At 46.0% G+C, this 19,467-nt stretch overlaps 1 long non-coding RNA gene across 2 annotated transcripts; it reads left to right on the top strand.

The window, feature by feature from the left end:
- The first annotated feature begins 257 nt into the window (after positions 1-257).
- Positions 258-18,106, top strand: LOC138778625 (uncharacterized). Of its 2 annotated transcripts, XR_011360890.1 has the most exons (5): positions 258-376; positions 785-875; positions 7,881-7,971; positions 14,415-14,505; positions 17,899-18,106. It is a non-coding gene; the product is annotated as an uncharacterized lncRNA (long non-coding RNA). The 2 variants fall into 2 exon arrangements; XR_011360889.1 differs by lacking the exon at positions 17,899-18,106 and having other exon boundaries at positions 14,415-14,615.
- The last annotated feature ends 1,361 nt before the right edge of the window (positions 18,107-19,467 follow it).

Raw genomic sequence — 19,467 nt, 5'->3', positions numbered from 1 at the left:
CTGCATGGTTTCCTTGTCTATAATAGATACCATACAAACTGACAGGACCTGAAATTACAGGGCCTATAAGCATATACTAGAAGTAATGGAGATAAATGGTGCCCAATCATAGGCCAGTGTTTACTGCTAGAGCTCTCTAAGCTGCACTGTTATTGGCTGCTATAGGCAGCCAATCACAGGCCAGCTTTCATTGCTAAAGTGCTATAAGCTGCACTGTGATTTGTTGCTATAGGCAGCCAATCACAGGGCAGCTTTCACTGCTGGAGCACTATAAGCTGCACTGTGGTTGCTAGGCAGTTGTTAGCAACACAGCAAAGCAGCACCGACGTAGAGCAGCTTGAAACAAGATATCATGGAGCCTGAGAGCCAGACTATGGTATGTATACATTTTACCATTAGTAACGACCCATTGTCACTGGGGGCCTGTATCCTGCAGGGGGCGGTAGTCATCATGGTAAAAGTTCTGATAGTGGTTTTGGATGTTTCCTACACTGACTGTGATGCGGCTGAGGACACAACTGCTCTGCTGTCATGATGAGAGAACTGGCTGCAGCTTCGCTCTATTAGGGGTCTCTGTAATGACGCCATTCATGTAAGCGGGATGCAGCGGTGCTGAATCAGGTCGGCTCTCCTGCCTCTCCTGCTGGGGTTACACACACCACTAATTTTCTGTGCAGAAACTCTCACATGACTTAGAGATAATATTCCTTGTCCCCACATAATCCCTTTATAATGTGACACTATATTATTATATTGATGTATTTTCTTTCTGATTCATATAAAGGTGGTTGGTGAGGACCCTACTAACCGCTGTCATGTTGTGGAGTGAGAAATAAGAGGTGTCTGGATGCAAGCACAGGACGCAGAACACACAGGTAAGGGAGATCTCCTTTATTTGCTGCATGGATGTCCTGTGTGCAGTGAGAGCCGTTTCCCATTGATCTCAATTAGGGTCCATTTACACAGAAAGATTATCTGCCAAAGATTTGAAGCCAAAGCCAGGTATGGATTTGAAAAGAGGAGAAATCTCAGGCTTTCCCATATGACCTGATCTCTGTTTATAATCTGTTTCTGGCTTTGGTTTCTAATCTTTGGCAGATAATCTGTCAGGTAATCTTTCTGTGTAAATGGACCCTTAGGGCCCTTTTACACAGAAAGATTATCTGACAGATTATCTGGCAAACATTTGAAGCCAAAACCAGGAACAGACTATAAACAGAGATCAGGTCATGCAGAAAAGCCTGGAATTCCTCCTCTTTTCAAATCCAGTCCTGGCTTTGGCTTCAAATCTTTGCCAGATAATCTGTCAGATAATCTTTCTGTGTAAAAGGGCCCTTAGTTTCAATGGGTGTTGGTTTTCATGGTGGAAATACAATTATATGGACACTGAGTAGCCTCAACTTTATCAGTTCAGTAGTGTAGCACTATAGCTAGAGATGAGCAAATCTACAGAAGGAACAAAGTGAATAATTCTTATCGGGATCCTGCTCATCAGGCTGCAGACTTTGAAGTTAGTAACCCCTTGGTGTACGCCTCGGCAAAGGGACAAGGGGGGGGGGGGGAGGCACCGCAGCAAGGTGGGGAGGGGGTGTGGCCTCCTCCCGCTCCTGATTTACTAAGGTTTACATCAGGGGCTTTAAGACTTGATAAATGACCCCCTCTGTGTATGAAGCATATCCGAGTCCATTATTTTTTATATCCTACAGTTTTAATTGCTTGTATGCCTTAAGGTTTGGTGAATAAACATATATGTGGTGGAGGGTGGCACCATCTTTCTCTACTCTATTGTGGATTATTATACCTGTACGCTGGGACTTGTGAGCATCACCACACTACTAATTCAGACACTGTGTTTCTATGTTCCAAGCTTTATATGGATATATTCCCTATGATAGGCCATCAATTTCAGATTGTTAGTGGTCCGATTCTTACCATGAGGCGGTCACCTTTTTTTACCAGACACAAAGCTGTAGTTTCAGTAGTGGCTGTGCCTGATATTGTAGCTCAGTCCCATTGACCTGAACTGTAATACCAGGCACAGTGGCTACTAAAACTTTAGAGCTGATTTGATATAAATGGTATATGTTAGGAATACTATAGTCCTGGAATAACCATTTAATTACCATATCACAATTGTATCCTGATTCCCACTCCGCAGGCCCAAATGTAAGGGTTGTGAAAGGTTACTTCCAAGTGTACTAGTGCCCACGACAGAGAAACATTTCTTTACACTCAAATTGGTCGGTCCCTGTCTCCATTAGGGCTCATAATGAAATGAAACATGCCATTACAATAATTTGTGGAACACACACACTGTAAAGAGTCTTATGGCACCAAATCTTTCCAGTATTAACACATTTTACATCAAATAACTCATAAAACTCAACAATTCTCATAAAAGCATCAGACTACAATTTCTTTATTATCTGAGAGTGGATGGGAAGATTATAGTTTGTTATATGGCGCCATCTACTGGTAAGGTTTCACTATGCAGGTCATGTTTTATTTTCAGTTAATAAATATTAAACCATTTTTCATCTGTATTTGTATGTATGAATCATCAGAAAAATATAATTACCCCATGACTTGTCTTAAGTCTCATTCTCATCTCCGATAAGATTTTGGTCATGGGCCCTGGACACCTAGTTGACTATAATAGCACCCGTCAGGTTTCCAGAATGGTGTCCTGCGTTTCAATAGACAATGTAATCCTGCATGCTGTGCTGTTTAGACCAGGATGTTGCCAGATTCTGGAAACCTCTAAGGCAGATGTGAATGAGGCCTCAGACCACCAATATATACACTGATACAGTAAATCTACAAAGCTTAAGAAGCAAATGAATGCCAGTAGGGTCTTTGGTATTTGGTCACACACAGCACACTTTTATTGAAACAGCTCAAGAATACAGTTGATTCTCAAACAGTAATACTATAGTTCATGTCCTCACATCCAAGTCCTGTTCAGTACAGCTACACGTGCACCAGTAGTCTGGAGGTGGCCCTTGCAGCCTGCAGCATAGACCACTGGGGTGGCTAGCCCCTACCTAGATCTCTAGCAAGCAGTCTAGGAAATACAAAAGCCATTTATTATTTTTTGTGAGTGTGTGTGGAGGGAGGGTCAGAGCCCATGGCAGCTCTTCTGGTCATACTTTATCTTAGCTGCTGCTTCAAGTATCCCCTCTAGCCATCACCCTGTGATAGCCAACCAACACACAATGGTCTCTCATCCTGCAAATATTTTCTTAAAGCAGGCAGGGTTTCTCCAATTTCTTAGGCACAAGGACCAACAGAAGACTGTATTAGGGAAATACAGTTATAATACTTCAGAGCCTATACACAGTGACCGATTAAATGCACCCTGGGCCCTCCAATGCACAGGTACACTGGCGCGGGACTGCTGGGCTACACACGACCCCGCCCCCTGTACCCATGACCCTGGCGGGGGGGGGGGGGGGGCCTCTCCAATAAGACTCAACACACAGGCGTATTTTGTTGGATGGTGGTCGACCACAGCTATTTATCATTTGTTTATTTTGTCTTAAAACCGGGCAAATTGCCAACTTCCACTGACACGTAAGCGCCTCCAGGCGAACATTTTCCAACGGGTATGCCGGCCGCCGAACACTGACGGGCATGACCACCGGATCCACCAGATACCACACCTCCAGCTGTGACTTAGTATAACTTTTCACTAAAACAAAAGGAAACAACATCAATACAAGGAACCCCAAAACTTGAACCACACCTGCAATAAGGGCGGGAGGGAGGGCTGCTTGTACTCCTGGCTGCTGGTAAAGAGGGCTGCTCCCGGAAGCCCCGCCCCCCTTATACATCACGCCCGCATCCTATAGGCCAGCAGCACGTCCCGGAGGCGGTGCCGTGCTGCACCATGTGACCCCCCGTGCACCAATGAATGAACTAACACTCTTCTCCACGGCATCACTGAGGCCCCCCCGTGAGTCTCCATTAACCCCTGCCGCTCCACTAAACGCCCCGCAGTCCCTGCCACCTTCCTTAGGCAGCTCTGTGCCCTAAAGACTCTAAAGTGATGAGCTCGCTCGTAACAGTGCGTCCTGTGTGCATTCTCTATATAGTAAATGGCCCCCAGTGTAGTCCCCTTTAGTAGATGGTGCCCAGTGTAGTCCCTCCTTTAATATATGGCCCCCCAGTCAGTAGATTGCCCCCAGTGTAGTCCTCCCATCAGTATATGGCCCCATTGTATTCCATTATTTAGTAGATGGTCCCCTGTGTAATTCCCCTTCGGTCCATGGCCACCAGTGTCATTCCCCTTTGGTAGATGTGGCCGATTATCGTTCCGTGTAATAAACACAACGATCAGCTGATGATCGTTGTCATCGTCTGATCGTTGATATAGGTTTTGACCTATAATTGTCGGGCGCTGACCGCGCATCGCTACGTGTAATAGCGGTGCACGGCCGGCGGCTGACGATATACATTACCTATCCAGGGTGCAGGGCTCCTCTTCTGCTTCTCCCCGAGTCCCGCACGCTCCAGCTCCAGAGCAGCCTGTCTGAGCTGACAGGCCGCGCAGCCAATTACTGGGACCCCCGTGGCCAGTCATTGGCTGAGCAGCAGAAGAGTAGCCATGCACCCTGCATAGGTAATGTATACTAGTTAAGCAAGGGCTGCAAGGACATCGGGAACGATGTCCCTGCAGCCCTTGTTTAACGATAATCGGGCCGTGTAATAGGCCCTGTAAACGAGCGCCGATCTAGCAGATTCACAGCTATTCGGCCCATGTAATACCACCCATCGGCCCATGTAATACCACCCTAAGAGTTGTGCCTTACACCAGCACAACCTACTTAGGAGAGAGTTCTATGTGCTTTCACACAGTATACAGCCTTACCCAGTGTAACACCACACACACACAGTATACAGCCTGACCCAGTGTAACACCACACACAGTATACAGCCTGACCCAGTGTAACACCACACACACACACACAGTATACAGCCTGACCCAGTGTAACAGACACCACACACACACACACAGTATACAGCCTGACCCAGTGTAACAGACACCACACACACACACAGTATACAGCCTGACCCAGTGTAACAGACACCACACACACACACACAGTATACAGCCTGACCCAGTGTAACAGACACCACACACACACACAGTATACAGCCTGACCCAGTGTAACACCACACACAGTATACAGCCTGACCCAGTGTAACACCACACACAGTATACAGCCTTACCCAGTGTAACACCACACACACACAGTATACAGCCTGACCCAGTGTAACACCACACACAGTATACAGCCTGACCCAGTGTAACACCACACACACACACACAGTATACAGCCTGACCCAGTGTAACAGACACCACACACACACACACAGTATACAGCCTGACCCAGTGTAACAGACACCACACACACACACAGTATACAGCCTGACCCAGTGTAACAGACACCACACACACACACAGTATACAGCCTGACCCAGTGTAACAGACACCACACACACACACACACACACACACACACACTTACTTATTACAAAGAAACTCCTGGTTGTCAGCAGACAGCAGCCTCTTCCCTCCCTCCTCCATCTTCCTCCTGGTCCTGGCACTGGGTTCTTCTGTCCCTCCCCCTCCTCCCATGCAGGCTCACTGCAGTTTTGCTTCTACCTTCATCCAGGTGGGCACCGGGTTCTTCCTCCACTCCTCCCCCGACAGCAGAGGACAGCAGATAGGGGAGGAAACAGGGCCCCAGACTGCTGGCTGCAATGAGGCACAGACTCTGTCAGCTCTGCCTCACCAGCTTCCTCTGACCGCTGCGATGCGTCCCGCCCACCTGGAGCAGCGTACAGCCACAGCTCACGCAGGACAGGGGGGGGGGGACTCCAGGGAGAGCGCGCCACAGCAGCACATCACTCAGGGGCCCACTGGGCCCCGAAAGTGATGTGCTGCTGTGTAACCTCATACATAGTAATAATGTGGGCGGCATGGGCCCCCCGGAGCCTCGGGCCCCGGGCGGCCGCCCATACCGCCTATATTATAATCCGCCACTGGCAGTTACTCCCCCCCAGCATCCCCCATGTGTGCAGTCAGCCCTCATCATCCCCCATGTGTGCAGTCAGCCCTCATCATCCCCCATGTGTGCAGTCAGCCCTCATCATCCCCCATGTGTGCAGTCAGCCCTCATCATCCCCCATGCCCCTCCCCCCCCCCCGAGTATAGGATGACGGAAAGCTGGATGACCTCTATCATTCTGATTACAGGATCCTGGGAAAGCTGGGTGACCTCTATCATTCTGATTACAGGATCCTGGGAAAGCTGGGTGACCTCTATCATTCTGATTACAGGATCCTGGAAAAGCTGGGTGACCTCTATCATTCTGATTACAGGATCCTGGGAAAGCTGGGTGACCCTGATCATACTAAGTATAGGACCCTGGGCTAGCTGGATGACCCCATTATACTGCCTACAAGATGGTGGGAAAGCTGGGTGATCTCCCCACCCTTCCCCAATGTAACCTTCAGGGCCTAGTGAACAGTATACAGAGAGGGACACACACACACACTACTGTTCAGGGCCTGGTGCCCATAAAGTACCCCCACCCCCCTGCACATATGGGCTCCAGGCCCTGAACAGCACAGGGGCACACTAGGGCATAGACAATACATGAAGAGGGAAGGGTGGGGGGGATACTGTATACTCTTCAGGGACTTAAAAGATAACACCCCATACACACACACGAGGCTACTCCCCATAACTTTGGCTCCGCCCCCTCCACCCGCAGAGGGGGGGGGGGCTTTCCCTTACCTACAACATGCAGGGCAGTCCTCCTCCAGGCCCAGGCAGGTGCAGGAAGGGGGCGGTCTGTCCTCTCTTCCTCTGGCAGTAGGCGGCCCTCACAGCTCCTTGCTTCATTGGAGGAGCAAAGAAGCTGCATGAGTGCTTGCCCCGCTGCTAAAGTGAAGAGTTGACTGAGGTGAGCTCTCCTCCCCCCCATCCCCTCGCGCGTCATTAGCCCCGCCCTCTGCGACCGTGGCCCCGCCCACTTTCAGACGCGATTAGAATTTTTATTTTTTTTTACTGCTCTTATGTTCGGTTTATGGCGCCCCCTAACTTCTAGCGCCCCGTGCCGCCGCCCGGCTGGCACGGTGCTAGAAACGGCCCTGATGGAGGTAAATGCCACCCAATCACAGGCCAGCATTCACTACTGAAGCACTATAAACTGCACTGTGATTGGTTGCTATAGGCAGCCAACCACAGACCAGCATTCACTACTGGAGCACTATAAACTGCACTGTGATTGGTTGCTACAGGCAGCCAATCACAGGGCAGCTTTCACTGCTGGAGCACTATAAGCTGCACTGTGATTGGTTTCTAGGCAGTTGTTAGCAACACAAAAAGCCGCGTCGACGTAGAACAGCTGGAAACTAATAGTTGGAAACAAGCTATCATGGAGCCTGAGAGCCAGACTATGGTATGTATACATTTTACCATTAGTAACGACCCATTGTCACTGGGGTCCTGTATCCTGCAGGGGGCGGTAGTCATCATGGTAAAAGTTCTGATAGTTGTTTTGGATGTTTCCTACACTGACTGTGATGCGGCTGAGGACACAACTGCTCTGCTGTCATGATGAGAGAACTGGCTGCAGCTTCGCTCTATTAGGGGTCTCTGTAATGACGCCATTCATGTAAGCGGGATGCAGCGGTGCTGAATCAGGTCGGCTCTCCTGCCTCTCCTGCTGGGGTTACACACACCACTAATTTTCTGTGCAGAAACTCTCACGTGACTTAGAGATAATATTCCTTGTCCCCACATAATCCCTTTATAATGTGACACTATATTATTATATTGATGTATTTTCTTTCTGATTCATATAAAGGTGGTTGGTGAGGACCCTACTAACCGCTGTCATGTTGTGGAGTGAGAAATAAGAGGTGTCTGGATGCAAGCACAGGACGCAGAACACACAGGTAAGGGAGATCTCCTTTATTTGCTGCATGGATGTCCTGTGTGCAGTGAGAGCCGTTTCCCATTGATCTCAATTAGTTTCAATGGGTGTTGGTTTTCATGGTCAACAGACAAATAATATGGACACTGAGTAGCCTAAACTATATCAGTTCAGTAGTGTAGCGCTATAGTTAGAGATGAGCGAATCTACAGTAGGAACGAAGCCAATCGCTTCATTCCTATCAGGATTCAGCTCATCAGGCTGCGGGCTTTGGAGTCTGCTCCGCTCTGTGCTGCTCCTCCCCGGGTGCTGGGAAAAGATGGATCCAGTCCTGGGAAACTGGGAGAAGTTTCCTAGGACTGGATCCATCTTTTCCCAGCACCTGGGGAGGAGCGGCACAGAGCGGAGCAGACTTCAAGGTCTGCAGCTTCATGAGCAGAATCCTGATAGGAATGAAGCAATTAGCTTCCTTCCTGCTGTAGATTTGCCCATCTCTACCTCTAGCCATTTGGAAGTCATGTGAGCATAATTAACAAATCACAACAAAACTTAATAGCCCTTTTACACAGGCTGATATTGTCTGGAGTGTCGCTAGAAACACTCCTGCAGCGATAATCGACCTGTGTAAAAAGTGACAGCAATCAGCCGAAGACCGATCAATTGCCTGGTTATCAGCTGATCGTCTGTTAAGGACCTGCTTTAGGGTAGCTTTACACCTACTGGATTTGCAGAGGATTTCACGCTGCGAGTTTGCAGCGAAATCCACTGTGAATCCAGGTACAGTGAAGTTGAGGGTGTCACATACCTGCAGCTGAATTTTAATTCTGCTGCTAGTATGTGATCTGGTCCTTTAATCCCCCGCATCCCGCCTCTAGCAGCCCCTGGCCTGCAGCATACATTACCTGCTCAGCATCATGGCTGCGTGTGAGGGAGCCTAACACACAGCCGCGGCTTCGAGCAGGTAATGTATGCTCCCGGCGGGGGGGTTAAAGGGGCCGCATTCCGTATCCGCAGTGGAATAAAAATTAGAGACAACCGTCTGCAGCTTCGGCTCGACTTTCCCTTTCCTTTGAGTGGCCCCTCAATGTTATGGAAACGGGCGGAGGACATTGTCTCTATTAGAAAGGGCTCCCCTGTGATGCTGAGACACTTTGGACTCCACCACTACTAGAAGGCCTAGCGGGATGGTGATTTCCCTGAACCTAGACCCGGAGTGGACTCTGTGCCTTACCACCCCATGGGCTAACTGTATTTTCCAGTAAGCTTTGGTGATACATGTGTTAACAATGTTGTTAACTTATTGGCCAATGTAAATGTGCTATTTAAACATAAAGACAATTACAAAGTCTTACATTCAACTATATACCTTTCATAGAGCTAAAATACATCACAGAGGTTTATCCCCAATAGTTCTATTTTGCAGTGCACATGTACTCTTGCATTGAACTAGCTTCATTTTATAGAGATAAATTACATCACAGCTGTGTATCCCAATAGTTCAGGGTACATTCTGAGTGGTACAGCTTAGGCTGGGATAACGGATATGTTTTATGAAGAATAACTGATGAAAAACGGATGTCATTTTGTGCAATACGTTTGGATCTGTTTTTACATTGACTTCCATTATAACAAAAAAAAAAAAGTCCCAGGTGCAGCAAGGTGAGGAGGATGTGTTGCGCCTGAATTATTAAGGTTTACACCTGGGGACTTATTTAAGACTTTCCTTTTAAATGACCTCCTCTGTGTATGAAGCATATCCGAATCCATAATGGCAGTTTTTTTATCGTACAATTTTACTTGCTTGTATGCCATAAGGTTTGGTGAATAAACATATATGTGAGGGAGGGTGCTGCCATCTTTCTTTACTCTTTAATTATACCTGTACGCTGTATTATTTTACCTGTAAGCTGGGACATGTAAGCATAACCAAACTACTAATTCAGACACTGTGTTTCCATGTTCCAAGCTTTATATGGATATTTTCCCTATGATAAGCCATCAATTTCGCGTTATTAGTGGTCCAATTCTCACCATGAGGCGGTATACTTAAGGCTGTAGTTTCAGTAGTGGCTGTGCCTGATATTGTAGCTCAGTCCCATTGACCTGAACTGTAATACCAGGCACAGTGGCTACTAAAACTTTAGAGCTGATCTGTGGTCCATGCTAAGGATATTCTAGTCCTGGAATAACCATTTAATTACCATATCACAATTGTACCCTGATTCCCGCTCCGCGGGCCCAAATGTAAGGGTTGTGAAAGGTTACTTCCAAGTGTACTAGTGCCCACGACATTGATCCATGTCCCCATTAGGGCTCACAATGAAATGAAACATGCCATTACAGTAATTTGTGGAACACATACCGTCATGGCCAAAAGTTTTGAGAATCACACAAATATTATATTTTCACATGATCTGCTGCCCTCTGGTTTTTATGTGTATTTGTCAGATGTTTTTATCACATACAGAAATATAATTGCAATCATATTATGAGTAACAAAAGCTTATATTGACAGTTAGAATGAGTTAATGCAGCAAGTCAATATTTGCAGTGTTTACCCTTCTTCTTCAGGACCTCTGCAATTCTCCCTGGCATGCTCTCAATCAACTTCTGGACCAAATCCTGACTGATAGCAGTAAATTCTTGCACAATCAATGCTTGCATTTTGTCAGAATTTGTTGGTTTTTGTTTGTCCACCTGTCTCTTGATGATTGACCACAAGTTCTCAATGGGATTAAGATCTGGGGAGTTTCCAGGCCATGGACCGAAAATCTCTATGTTTTGTTCCCTGAGCCATTTAGTTATCACCTTTTGCTTTATGGCAAGGTGCTCCATCATGCTGGAAAAGGCATTCATTGTTGATTGCCAAACTGCTCTTGGACAATTGGGAGAAGTTGCTCTTGGAGGACATTCTGGTACCATTCTTTATTCATGGCTGTGTTTTTAGGCAAGACTGTGAGAGAGCTGATTCCCTTTGCTGAGAAGCAACCCCACACATGAATGGTTTCAGGATGCTTTACAGTTGGAATGAGACAAGACTGGTGGTAGCGCTCACCTCGTCTTCTACGAATAAGCTGTTTGTCAGATGTCCTAAACAATAGAAAAGGGGATTCATTAGAGAAAATGACTTTACCCCAGTCCTCAGCAGTCCACTCCCTGTACCTTTTGCAGAATATCAGTCTGTCCCTGATGTTTTTTCTGGAGAGAAGTGGCTTCTTTGCTGCCCTCCTTGAGACCTGGCCTTGCTCCAAGAGTCTCCGCCTCACCGTGCGTGCAGATGCACTCACACCTGCCTACTGCCATTCCTGAGCAAGCTTTGCGCTGCTGGTAGCCCGATCCGGCAGCTGAAACAATTTTAAGAGACGGTCCTGGCGCTTGCTGGTCTTTCTTGGGAGCCTTGGAGCCTTTTTAGCAGCAATGTAACCTCTCTCCTTGAAGTTCTTGATGATGCAATAGATTGTTGACTGAGGTGCAATCTTTCTAGCTGCCATACTCTTGCTTGTTAGGCCATTTTTGTGCAGCGCAATGATGACTGCATGTGTTTCTTTAGAGATAACCATGATTAACAGAAGAGAAACAATGATGCCAAGCACCAGCCTCCTTTTAAAGTGTCTAGTGGTGTCATTCTTACTTAATCATGACAGATTGATCTCCAGCCCTGTACTCATCAACACCCACACCTGTGTTAATGGAGCAATCACTGAAACGATATTAGCTGGTCCTTTTAAGGCAGGGCTGCAATGATGTTGAAATGTGTTTTGGGGGATAAAGTTCATTTTCTAGGCAAATATTGACTTTGCAAGTAATTGCTGTTAAGCTGATTATTCTTTATAACATTCTGGAGTCAATGCAAATTGCCATTTTAAAAACTAAAGCAGTAGACTTTGTAAAAATTAATATTTGTATTATTCTCAAAACTTTTGGCCATGACTGTACACTGTAGAGACTTATGGCACCAAATCTTTCCAGTATTAAGAAATTTTACATTAAATAACTCGTATTTGAAAGCATCAGAATACAATATCTTTATTATCTGAAGGTGGATGAGAGAATTATAGTTTGTTATATGGCGCCATCTACTGGTAAGTTTTCACTATGCAGGTTGTTTTATTTTTAATTAGTAAACCATTTATCATCTGTATTTGTATATATAAATCATCAGAAAAATATAATTACCCCATGACTTGTCATGTTCAGTCTCAAACAGTAATGCTATAGTTCCTGTCCTCGCATCCAGTCCTGTTCAGTACAGCTGCACGTGCACCAGTAGTCTGGGGATGGCCTTTGCAGCATCGATCACTGGCGTCGCTAGCCCCTACCTAGATCTCTAGCAAGCAGTCAATGTGGAAACACAACTGCCCTCTATTTTTAGTAAATACACCTATAATACCGCAGGGCCTATACTCAGTGATGAATTAAATGCACCCTGGGTCCCTCAATGCAGAGGAACATTCCCTCACTGTAGTCCCTCCATCAGTATATAGCCCCAAGTGTAGTCCCTCTTTACTAGATGGACCCCAGTCAGTATGAGGCCCCTATTGAAGTCCCCCATCAGTATATAGCCCCAAGTGTAGTCCGCCTGATAGATGGCCCCAGTCAGTAGATGACCCCAGTCCCCCCCCCCCCCTTTAGTAGATGGCCCCCAGTGTGATCCCCAACCCCACGGGGCCAGTGAGTGCACAAAAAAAACAAAACCTTGCCTCCCATATGTTCCCCCATCGCCAAGAGTCTCCTGGCTCTGCTCTCCCTTGTTCTCTTCTGGCACAGGTAGCATGTGTTGGGGTCCATTTACACAGAAAGATTATCTGACAGATTATCTGCAAAAGATTTGAAGCCAAAGCCAGGAACGGACTTTGAACAGAGATCAGGTCATAAAGGAAAACCTGAGATTTCTCCCCTTTTCGAATCCATTCCTGGCTTTGGCTTCAAATCTTTGGCAGATAATCTGCCAGATAATCTTTCCTTGTAAATGGACCCTAAGGGCCCTTTTACACAGAAAGATTATCTGACAGATTATCTGCCAAAGATTTGAAGCCAAAACCAGGAACAGACTATAAACAGAGATCAGGTCATACAAGAAAGCCTGAGATTTCGCCTCTTTTCAAATCCATTCCTGGCTTTGGCTTCAAATCTTTGGCAGATAATCTGTCAGATAATCTTTCTGTGTAAAAGGGCCCGCCCGCAGCCCGCCCCCCAGCTCAACCGCAGCCCCCTGCGCCGCCCCGATCGCCACCTCGGCCGCCGCTCCAATCGCCCCCCGGCCGCCGCTCCGGTCGCGCCCCCCCCCCCCTCCGACGCCGCTCGATCGCCCCCACCGCCCCCGGCAAGAACATACGTTACCTGCTCCGCTCAGCAGGTCTTCCGACATCCCGTGGCTATCAGAGCGGCGGTGGGGGTGGCGATCGAGCAGGGGGCTGGGGATGAGCGGGGGGCCGGGCTGCCAGCAGGGGGCCGGGCGGCGGGCAGGGCTGCGGAAGGCGAGCGGCCGGACTATCGCGCGATGACTGTTTACACGGAACGATCGGCGTGTCAGTGACCAGTGTCCGCAATAGATACTGCCTGTGCTGGAGGACAGAAGAGGACAGTATGCTGGGAGAGCTGCAGTGACAGGGGACTGTCTTAGAAGTGAATTTTACTTATTTTTTTCCATCCCTTAATGTGGGTGCTTTGGACAGTTGTGGGCCCCCAGGAGGCCGCTCAAACCACCCACATTATAATTTGCCACTGGATGCCTCACATACAGTATTTTGTGTCTTTTGTGCTCTCACACCAATAATGCCCCTTTGTGCTTTATACACAGAAGCTATGCATCTCTTTCACCTATCTAACCTGCTCACTTTAAGGTTATGTTCACATATAGTATTTCCATCAGGCTTTTGGTCAGATTTTTTTTTTTTTTTTAAACAAAGCCAGGAGTGGGTTGAAAACACAGAAACTAGGCAATCTTACCATTATAATTTTGCTCTGTCAGTTCCTCTCCTGGTTTCGGTTGAAAAAAGACTGGCAGAAATATTATATGTGAACAAAGCCTAAAGTTCCCCGCTTTTTGTGGGCGATATCTTTTTGCTGACAGGGACTACAGCACTGGTGTCCCTACAGAGTGAGGATGTAGGTTAGAACACACATACATACATTTTACCATTAGTAACGACCCATTGTCACTGGGGTCCTGTATCTTGCAGGGGGCGGTAGTCATCATGGTAAAAGTTCTGATAGTTGTTTTGGATGTTTCCTACACTGACTGAAGCGGCTGAGGACACAACTGCTCTGCTGTCATGATGAGAGAACTGGCTGCAGCTTCGCTCTATTAGGGATCTCTGTAATGACGCCATTACAGACCATTACACACGCCACTAATTTTCTCGCACATGACCTAGAGAAAACATTCATTGTCCCCACATAATCCCTTTATAATACGACACTATATTATTATATTGATGTATTTTCTCTCTGATCCATATAAAGGTTGTTGGTGAGGACCCTACTGACCACTGTCATGTTGTGAAGTGAGAAATAAGAGGTGTCTGGATGCAAGCACAGGACGCAGAACACACAGGTAAGGTAGATCTCCTTTATTTGCTGTATGGATGCAATGTGTACACAGCGAGAGCCGTTTCCCATTGTTGCTTATAGGATTCAGCTCATCAGGCTGTGGGCTTTTAAGTCTGGTCTGCTCTGTGCCGCTCCTCCCGGGGTGCTGGGAAAAGATGGATCCAATCCTGAGAAACTGGGAGAAGTTCCCCAGGACTGGATCCATCTTTTCCCAGCACCTGGGGAGGAGCGGCACAGAGTGTCGCAGACTTTAAAGCCTGCAGCCTGATGAGCTGAATCCTGATAGGAATGAAGCGATTACCTTAGTTCCTACTGTAGATTTGCCCATCTCTACCTCTAGCCATTTGGAAGTCTTGTGAGCATACTTAAAGGGGTTATCCAGTGCTACAAAAACATGGCCACTTTTCCTCCACTCTTGTCTCCAGATTGGGTGGGGTTTGAAACTCAGTTCCATTGAAGTAAATTGAGCTTAATTGCAAACCACACCTGACCTGGAGACAAGGGTAGGGGGAAAGTGGTCATGTTTTTGTAGTGCTGGATAACCCTTTTAACCAATCATGACAAAATTTAATGGCCTTTTACACGGGCTGATATTGGCTGGGGTGTCGCTAGAAACGCTCCTGCGGCAATAATTGGCCCGTGTAAAAGTAACAGCAGAAGACTGATTGCCTGGTTATCAGCTGATCATCTGTTTAGAATCTGCTTTAAATATTTCTTTATCGGCTGCACATCTCCCTGTGTAAACAGGGATTTATACAGCCAATAATGGTAAAGGGAAACTGACAGAACAGATATGTATATATCCAATCTGTCCAGATCACAGGCAGCAGTCTGGCTTCTTCAGTTCTCCAGCCACCAGCTGTATCTTCAGGCTGCTATCGCCTCCTCTGCGATGATTGACAACTGGAGGAGGCAGGTCCTGAAGATACAGCCGGTGGCCAGAGGACTGGAGAAGACAGATACCGGATCATAAACAGCCTGGTAAGTATACACTGCTTGTGATCTGGAAACTGACAGCCCAGATATATACATATATGTGCTGTAAGTTTCCCAGGCTGCACGAACGATATAGTCATCGTTCATGCAGCCCAGATGGTTGATTTCTCGTGCCATGTTGAGGCACAGCAAACGAGTGCCAATCTCACTGATCGGCATTCGTTTGCTAACCCTGCGGGTTAGAAATCTCTTATATGTGGAATAACTTTGATAAAGGTGATTACATATGTAGATTGGTGTTAAATATTTGAACAATGTTGTTAACCTATTGTAAAAAGTAAATGTGCTACGCAAAGATAAAGACAATATAGGATGAGTTATAATTATAAATACAGGATGCAGACAACCGTCTGTAGTTTCGACTCGACTGCCCTTTTCCTTTGATTGGCCCCTCAATGTTCTGGAAACGGGCGGAGGACATTGTCTCCATTAGAAAGGGCTCCCCTGTGATGTTGAGACACTTTGGACTCCACCACTACTAGAAGGTCTAGCGGGATGGTGATTTCCCTGAACCCAGACCCGGAGTGGACTTTGTGCCTTACCACCCCATGGGCAAACTGTATATATTTCAGTAAGTTTAGATGTTACATGTTTCAATGATGTTGTTCGATTACTGGCCAATGTAATTGTGCTATTTAAAGCAAATGCACCATCAGGTACATTCGCTTTAAGTGTTCCACATAAATAGAACTAATATACCGAGCCGGTGCTCGGTATTAAACCAACACCCTCTGCAGGAACCGGGCCGCGGTTCAAAAAAAAAAGGACCGACTATTCATGTGCAGCACTTAAAGGGGTTGTCCGGCGATAAAAAATTATTCACAGAATAACACACATTACAAAGTTATACAACTTTGTAATGTATGTTATGTCTGTGAATGGCCCCCTTCCCCGTGTTTCCCCCCACCCACGCTAGACACGGAAGTGTGGTGCATTATACTCACCGCATCTCGTGTCGTCCACGGTCTCCGATCCTCAGCAGTGACGTCTTCTTCGGGAGGCCGGCGGATCTTCCCGAGTGCCAGCCGCCCTCTGCAGCGTCATCAGCCGCTCAGCCGAGATTGGCTGAGCACAGTTATGCTCAGCCAATCGCGGCTGAGCTTCGGATGACGCTGCAGAGGACGGCCGGCACTCGGGAAGATCCGCCGGCCTCCCGAAGAAGACGTCACTGCTGAGGATCGGAGACCGTGGTCGGCACGTGACAGGTAATGTATAGCGCACCACACTTCCGGGTACACGGGAAGGGGGCCATTCACTGACATAACATACATTACAAAGTTGTATAACTTTGTAATGTGTGTTATTCTGTGAATAATTTTTTATCGCCGGACAACCCCTTTAAAGCGAATGTACCTGATGGTACATTTGCTTTAAACATTAACAAATGTAGCTAGTTCAGTGTGAGACTTTGGAATTGTCTTTGAGCTAAAATACATCACGGAGGTTTACCCTCAATCGTTGTTGGTACGTTCTGAGTGGTCTGTTTTACAGTGCACACAAATTCCATAGTCTTGCATTGAACTAGCTTCATTTTATAGAGCTAAATTACATAAAAGCTGTGTATCCCAATAGTTTAGGGTACATTCTGAATGGTGTAGCTGAGGCTGCGTTCACACTGCATTTTTGCAGTCCATTTAACATATCCGTTTTGTGGTAAAAAACTGATGCAATTTTGTGCAATCTGTTCTTTTCGTTTTACATTTATTTCCATTAAAAAAAAAAAAAAGGATCAAAACAGGTTTTCTTTTCTTAGTTTTTTAGTGTACACAGAAACGTGGTTAACCGTTAAAAGTAGCAACTTAAAAATGGATATCTTACATGGACTGCAATAACCCAGTGTGAACCCAGCCTTAAAGTTAAAACAAGTTCCATAATCTTGCATTAAACTTTCTGCATTTAACAGAGTTTGCTATCTGCTATCGGGGGTGAATAACAGTTCAATATTTCAATTGCATCTACAGTTTTCTATCTGTCATAGAGGTTAATAAAGGATAACTACATGCATTTTACCTACTGTAGTTCTAATGGTTTGTATGAGTATAATAAAATGAAGGTTCACAAAGGGGTACATAGAGGAAAAAATGGTAAAAAGAAAGTAGGGAAGGGGGATAATGAGATTACATTTGGACAAAGCAATTAATTGTAATTTAGTTCTGTTAATGAGTTTTCATAATATAACTAATCATTTAATTGATGTCCAGTTGTCCATGAGTGCAGTAATGCAATGAAACGTCACCATGTGTGAACATATCCTAAATTACCCCTGTGCATTTTAGATAATTACGAGAGAACTTTGAGTTTATGACCTCAAAACTTTGTGAAGTCCTTGCCTATCATTACTGCATACATTAAGTTGTCTCCAATTTGTTGTCTACTTTACATTATGGGAACAACCACGTAGCAATCCCCCCTCAATAGGACAACATGCAAACCGTTCACCCTCGCCAATGTCACAATAAAGGCAAACCAGAAGGGTTCTGGAAGTGGAAGACAAAGTCTGATCTTTCTGTCTAGCTTTTCTTTTTGATGTTCTGTCTGATCTGAGAGTAACTTGTTCCTGTATACCCTGTATCAACTCATTTGACTTGAATTCCTAGTGCATACCAATATAGGGGGCAGCCAGTGGACGCCATTACTATCGCCAGTACACAGGATGCTCTTGGGTTATTTATGTATATCACCATGCAGTACTTTTTAGTTATCTATTGAGCATTCTCCTGTTATATCCTATATTTGTATATGTACCGTTATGCTGCTATGTATTTCGCACTTTATATTTTTTGGTATTTTCAGCAGTAGTCCACAGAGAGCAGCCTCCTTACTCTTGCTGTTTGTATCATTATTTCCAGTCATGGATCATTGTATATTCATTTTCAGTGTATGTTTTTAATCAATAAAACATATATGATGTTATTTTGTAAAAATTTTGAGGTTCAGCATTTTTTCTTTTTGGTGGCGTTTGAATTCGTTGTAACCTAACTACTGATGGGGCCATAGGTCACCTTCATTATTAATTCTCAAATACCCCACTCCTAATCCACCTCAATAATCCTATATACATTGAAGCATATATGACTTAGCAATGTTGACATATGAAATGTTACACTTCCTTAACTGTCCAGTAGCTTCAAAAAAATGGCCAAGTGAGAACCAGGGGATACTTCTTTATTCTCAAATCAAATTTTTCACCAGTTTAGATTGTAGGCCTTTTTGCCTCTGCTGTTTGCCATTTCGATTGTGTGACCTGCAATGAATCCGCCTACCCTGATCCTCTGCTTATCTGACTACAATACCCCTCCCATCCCTGATACTGCATTCACTCCTCCTGCTGACAGTCCGGCTTGCTGTCTAGGCATATGTAGCCTGTTCCCCGGAGCCTTGCACCGACTCCTTCTGGTCCTTGGGGGCCAGTTGCTGCTCACACCGGGACCACACTTGTGGAGCGACCTGGTGTCCTCTAGCCGCAGAAGTCCAGCTTCCGCATCCTGGAGCGGGATAAAGGGTGAAGACCTAGAGGGCACTTAGACTCCGCTCCCTGGTGTGGCCCAAAGCCAAACCGGTTGAGTAGCACAGCGAGTCCACACTCGCTGTCCATTACACTATCACTATACACTATATTTTTTTGGTCCTGATAATTCTACAATATTTGCAGAAACTTTATTGTCAGGACAGAGCTATCTACACCCCCACTGGCACATGTGACACTAGACCTGTTCATGATCCTTTGTCTTAGGCAGCTCATTCTTCTCCTCTACAGAATCTACCCTGCTGCTCGATATGTCTATGGCTAGCCTTACAGAGTACCAAATAGCTGTTGGTGAAGTTACCATTTTCAAAATGCTTGAGAGTCCCAGCTTTGTGATTAGGTATGGGCTAATGACCTCATTGTCTCCTCCTATGCTTGAAACTCATTCATTCCTCTGGTCAGCAAGATAGTCGTCCTTTGCTGTAAGGGCTTGTCCCTCACTTG

This window comes from Dendropsophus ebraccatus, unplaced genomic scaffold (assembly GCF_027789765.1).
Source record: "Dendropsophus ebraccatus isolate aDenEbr1 unplaced genomic scaffold, aDenEbr1.pat pat_scaffold_663_ctg1, whole genome shotgun sequence".
NCBI classification, from domain to species: domain Eukaryota; kingdom Metazoa; phylum Chordata; class Amphibia; order Anura; family Hylidae; genus Dendropsophus; species Dendropsophus ebraccatus.
The sequence above is the reverse complement of the archived record's forward strand: the minus strand, read 5'-3'. Positions and strand labels throughout refer to the sequence as shown.